The sequence below is a fragment of the Hordeum vulgare genome, chromosome 3H, assembly GCF_904849725.1.
Source record: "Hordeum vulgare subsp. vulgare chromosome 3H, MorexV3_pseudomolecules_assembly, whole genome shotgun sequence".
In the NCBI taxonomy this organism is placed as follows: Eukaryota; Viridiplantae; Streptophyta; class Magnoliopsida; order Poales; family Poaceae; genus Hordeum; species Hordeum vulgare.
Window position 1 is genome coordinate 595,497,264 of NC_058520.1, and position 5,963 is coordinate 595,503,226.

The window sequence follows — 5,963 nt, forward strand, 5'->3', positions numbered from 1 at the left end:
CTGTTTGTACGAGGCTTTTTTTTGTCCTTTGTTTTTGTTTGCTTTGTCTTGTTAGTTGGGCTGCATTTCCTTTATTTCCTCCTCCCAAAGCTTGTCTCGTGCAGATTGTTTTTGTTTCCCGATCACAAGTCAAATGTTGTTGTCCTCCATGTTGCTTCGCTCCAAACAGAGTGAGAGTGGTTGATAAAATAATTTACTATGCCAAGCCTATTTCTTTCCATCGCCAAATCTTATGGAGTTAAGAGTAATAGCAAGCCATGAATGGGGGTCCGATAAATGTCACACGTGTGTCAGGAAGTAATTTTGTCCTGATTTTTTATGGCGGATTTAGTTATCCGAGGATGACAAGTTTAGTTGTGAAACATGACAACTTTTTGTTGGAATGATAGATATGTTATTTGGTTTTTAGTTTTTTGTCCCGAATGGCAACATAGTTGTAAAAGCGTCACGACGATGTTACTTCATGCAACACATGTGACATTTTATCATTTGGGCTATAGTATGATATTTCTTCAAAACAAATAATTTCCATGAAAAATGTTAGTTTGCTTAGTTTACTGAAAATAGATAATTAAGTATTTACCAACTACATTGTCCTTTCCCGTGATCTCTAGTCGGTGTCACTACCATATCACCAGTCGCGGCATCCTTAAACTCCTCCTCCGACTTCAATAATGTTTGTCACTAGGTCAACCTCGTAACCACGATAACATGATACGGTTTGGTGTGTGCTACCTCATTTCTATCTATCAGTTCATCAACGTTCTTATAGGTCTCCACAACTGGCATTGCCAACTTGTTGCACTATTGTGAAGCACCGCCTCCATCATCCATCGAGTAGATATGTAGGCCTTTCCTCTCACTTTGGAGCATGAATATTTTCCTCTCCCACATCCCCAACATTATCCCACCCTCAAAACTCTAATCTTGTGGGCATGGTCAAAGGATCAGTGGCGCAGTCGATGAATGTGTTGAACAGTGTCGATCGCCTTCACTAGCTCTGACATTTTGATTTTCAACAGACATAGATAAAGTTCTTGCAGGTCATATACAAAGCAACTTTTTGGATCCATACATGATCGCTACTTGGCCATGCGAAAGTCAAGGATCATTAGGCTTATGGTTGCAATCATTGGAAGACGGTAGCATTAGATACCTACAACCGGTTAGATGATGGTCTAACAATATGGTAGGTGTGTAGGCCTCCAGTCTTATTTTTACAGGTTGTGGTCTTCCTCATATTTTCGACTCATTTTGCGTTATTGCATCATACTTCATGCTTGCTTGATATATGTGTAATTGTATAGTTGCATACATCATTGCGATGCAAAAGCCGGAGCGAGTCCTCCTTTCTAAAAAAAATACCAGCGTTGACATTTTCATGTGTTCCCAACATAGTATATCTCTTCTTCGCATGCTGCCTGCTGCTGTTGACTGCACATCATAACCAAGACGAGGACGCCGTCCGCGCCGCCGTGCGCACGTTCGGTCGCCGAGCATGTGATGGCAATAACCCTGGTTCCTGACGGCTCGCCGCTCGCGTGGGAAGAGAACAAGGGAAGGCACGTAAACTTCAAACTTACATGACTGAAAAGATAGGACAATCCGACGCAAAATAGCATCGCATCTCTCTCTCCTTCGACATTACCGAAGTGGCCACCAAAGGGAAGAAAGACAGGTCACCTCTCCGCCCAAGATCGACGCGGTTTCATCGCTGATCTGTAGCTTTACGGACCTCCAAAATATTTTGCCCGACGAAAACCATTACCGTTCAAAGAATCATACCAAGGAGACATGTCACCAGACACACCATCGAAATCCAGATATGAAACCCCCGCACGACGACGTCGACGAAGGATCATATCAGAACTATCAGCCACCAATCACAAATCCAGCACAAGATGCACCATCTTTCAGCTCTCACTTCTATAGACAATAGTCTGCGCGTACTCCTCAAAGACAAAACCTCCCAGCTTCACCATGAGTCCATGACGCCAGATACAACACCACAACAACGACAATATAGTAGAAGGAGAGACACACCTGGCGGAGCAGCCGCCTCCGCCTCGCCGACACGATCCATGAACCCTAAATCCGCTCACCTGAAGGATTAACAAACACACGATGCCATCAACTCTGAGACGTTGCCATCAACAACACCGTCGGTGTGTGACTCGAGCTGAGACAGATTTATTCGTTCGGACACCGCTCCCACCATCCAAATGGGGCACCATGACCTACAAATCCAACCCCTACTACATGTCGAAGGAACGGCTCCCCCCTCCCTCCTACCGCCGGAGCAGCAGCCGGAAGAAGAGGGGACCAGCACCCTAGCCGGTTGAGATCGGTGAAAGAAGATCGCCTCCCAAGTCGTCTGGATCGTGACAATGACTAGGATAGGGAAAAGACGTGTGTTCAAGGTGTATTTTTTGCAACGTGGTAACTAGCAAGTTTTAGTGTACATTTACGTTTTTTCTTATACATACATTGTATATATACCTAGTTTTTTTATCAAAATAATCGGTATTCAACTGAATACCCTTAATTGAGGTGGGACCGCCCCTGGTTGCATGCATCCTCGCAAGCAATGATTAGTATCACCCATATTCTATAAAAAGATCAACGGTTACCATCCAAAAATTACAATATCGGTTGCCGAATCATGAGTTGTCTGTTTTATACTCGGAGTTTTGTCTGAGCTAGGTGATAATTCTGATAGGTAGTTCTGAATAATTGCTTTAGCTTTTATTCTTCCCATCTCAAGAGTCCGCAAAGGGTGTGGAAGAACCAATTTGAGCTTTATAATCATGTTATTTTTCATTGCGAAATGTTTTGAGAGGAAAGAATTGAATCCGTATATCTTCATTTCAATGAAGAAGCACTAGGACTAGCATGCTGAACGTCTAACACATGGTGGCCCATTCGCTTATATGTATTAGATTATAGATCCGATTCAAACTACATGCGTGAAATCTGTCAATTTTCAAAAAAACTCGTTTGATCCGATTCGGACTGAACATTAGTCTTTCCACAATCCAAATTTAACACACAAGTACCGATTTGGAGTGTCAAATTGAAGAGATGGTGGGTGCACTAATTAATGGGAGAAACTAAGGATAGGACCACCTTGTCACCACGTATGTAGTGTCACCACGTATGTAGTATCACCACTGGCCACCGGGGAGTAAATATGGAAGAAGATAGGTAATTTATGATTTTAATTGACCGGAGTAAAGCACATGAACCATGTGACTTAATTTATGGTGTAAAAAGATATTTTCTTGAAAGGTGTGATCTTTGTCTTAAGCAGAGAAGATATGATATCTAGCATCTAAGGATGATCCGTTGTTATAAATCATGTGCCGATGCGTATTGTTGCATGTAGCTAGTCATTGTCTCTAGTTCTCTACTACTCTCCCCCATCCATGTCTGATCTCTCTACCCATGATAGTATTAGCACCCAAACAAACAAAACTAGATTCACGCACCAATGTTTTAGGAGAGAAAAAGCAGTACAAAAGGAGCAAACCAGGATTATTTAGGCGGAGTTGGACACATCCGTGGGAATGGGCGGTATCTGGAGGCACATCCTTTGCTGAAACTTAGTTGAGCATTGTGCTAGTAACTGCTGTTGGCTTAAACCATGTCTCCCTGCTTTGCTCGGCACTTTCCCTGTTGGTTGGTTTTCAGATAAGTATCGCTAGACACATTCAGTTTCGTCAGTAGCAAGTTAGTGTTTTTCTGTTGACAGGTTTATCTCGCCGGTTGGTTGCGACTTATGCGCCCTGACTTAGTCTTAGTAGGCCCAACTCGAAGCTCGGATCATGGAGATGGACGTGGTCAGTAGTGGAGCGCGTAGCTCAGACACGATGTGGATGTATCCGCGATGAATAAAAGGAGAAAAACAGAAAAGCTGCAGTTAGTTCAGCGCAGCACAAAACATCTTCAGAGCCCTCTCATCGCAAGCTCCTCCTGTGAATCCTCTCTTTCTCGATCGCTAGAGCTAGGGGAAACAATTGGCATCAGAGCTACAAGGTCCTGTGGCCATGTCGCACGGGCCGGCGGCCGGCGCTCCGCACCAGCCACAGACTTCTCCAGCTACGCAGCAGCGACAACGCTCGCTCAGCCGTGGCAGGAGCAGAGTTCGACGTGGTGGTGGCGAGGTGATTGTGCGACAGATCGTGCGCGAGTCCAGCAGCGACACGAACCAGCAATTTTTTATGCTGACGTGCGGCGGGTACACGCACTGGGCGATGGTCATGGAGGTAAATCTTCAAGATGAGCTCTAGGACGTGATCGAGGATGACACCATCAATCGCGTCGATGACAAGAAGACCCTGGCGGCGCTACTCCGATCGACGCCGGCCGGCATGCACTGCATGTTGATCGGGAAGGGGTCGGCCAAGGCGGCATGGGAGGCGATCCGGGTCCAGTACCAAGGACCTGATCGCGTGCGCGACGGACGACTGCAGTGTCTCCGAACTGAGTTCGAGACCGTGGTGTTCAAGGATGGCGAGAAGATCCAGGACTTCGCCATTCGCATCTCCAACCTTGCCGCCACGCTACGTTCACTGGGGGATGTCGTCGACTAAGAAAAAAATCGTGAGAAAATTCCTCTCTGTGGTTCCTTCGCGTTTTGCACAGATCGCCTTCTCGATGGAAACCCTCCTCAACCATGCATCGATGACTGTCGAGGAGGTCACGGGCCATCTGCGCGCGATCGAGGAGCGCATGGACGGTGAGCAAGGCAGCAGTCCCGCCGGCGGGGAGCTGCTTCTCACGCGGGAACAGTGGGAGGCTCAGAAAAGCCAGCCTCGTGGCGGTGGCTCTGGCGGCAAGAACGACGGCTGTGGCAAGAGAGGTGAGAATTCGCCTCCTACCTTGTCTCCACCTGGCTCAGCCCAGGGCGTGGAGAAGGACCAGTGCAGCAACAAAACAGACTCTGAGTAACACAATCATGTAACACATATAAAAGTGTGTTACAAGGAAAACCACAGTAACACATTATTTTATGTTGAATGACGGGCAGTAACACATACCCCATAAGGCCTTAAACTGTGTTACAGGAATATTGTGATAGTAACAAATGAATATGTGTGAGTGAAATGTGTTACATATATTTACGCAAAGTAACATATAAATATGTGTTGGCGAGAATGTGTTACGTAATTTAGTGCTAGTAACACATAATCATGTGTTGATGCATAGTGTTACAAGTTCTATTATATGAGGAAATAGAAGAACTAATAGTGCATACAGAGATCACCAATACCTTCACACATAGAACCCACGTGTCAACATGATTTTTCTATAAATATGTTTTTGTTTTGGTAAATAAAGTTTCATTCCTTGGTCAATATGCTACAAAAAATCAATGCAATTAATTACGTGCTAAATACTCCTACCATATGATTTTGGCAAAACTCTTATATCGTGACCGTATTGACCGACCTTTTATGTACAATGATTAAAGTGAGCTTCGGACGTAAGTTCAAGTATTCATGGATGCATTTACTCTTTTGAGAAATACGTTACGTCGTCCAATCCGGCAGGTAGAATGGACGCGTTCTCGCGATCGTCATGACGGACGTGGTACAAACGGGCCGCCGTGGAATGAGCTATGAGCATGAAGCATCGCGCGTTAATGCGCCGTGCTGTAGCGAGGTAACGTTGTCTGTCAAGTACTGTGGCAGAGGTACGCTCTGAACGGCGAGCAAAGATGCCCTCGGCGTTGCAATCGTACGTCAGGAGATCATCTGCGAAAAACAGGTGTTTAAAATACTGTTAGCCATCTAAAATCACATCCTTAATTAATCGTTTACCTCTGATAATCAGGTAGTAATACGTATTCTAGTACACTAACCACTCTGGATCACTTAAGCACTTTTGTGATGTCTTTCTTCACCGTAACAGTAAGAGCGCGGAGTGTTGCAACAATTTCATTCCCAATGCCTCCCAACCCT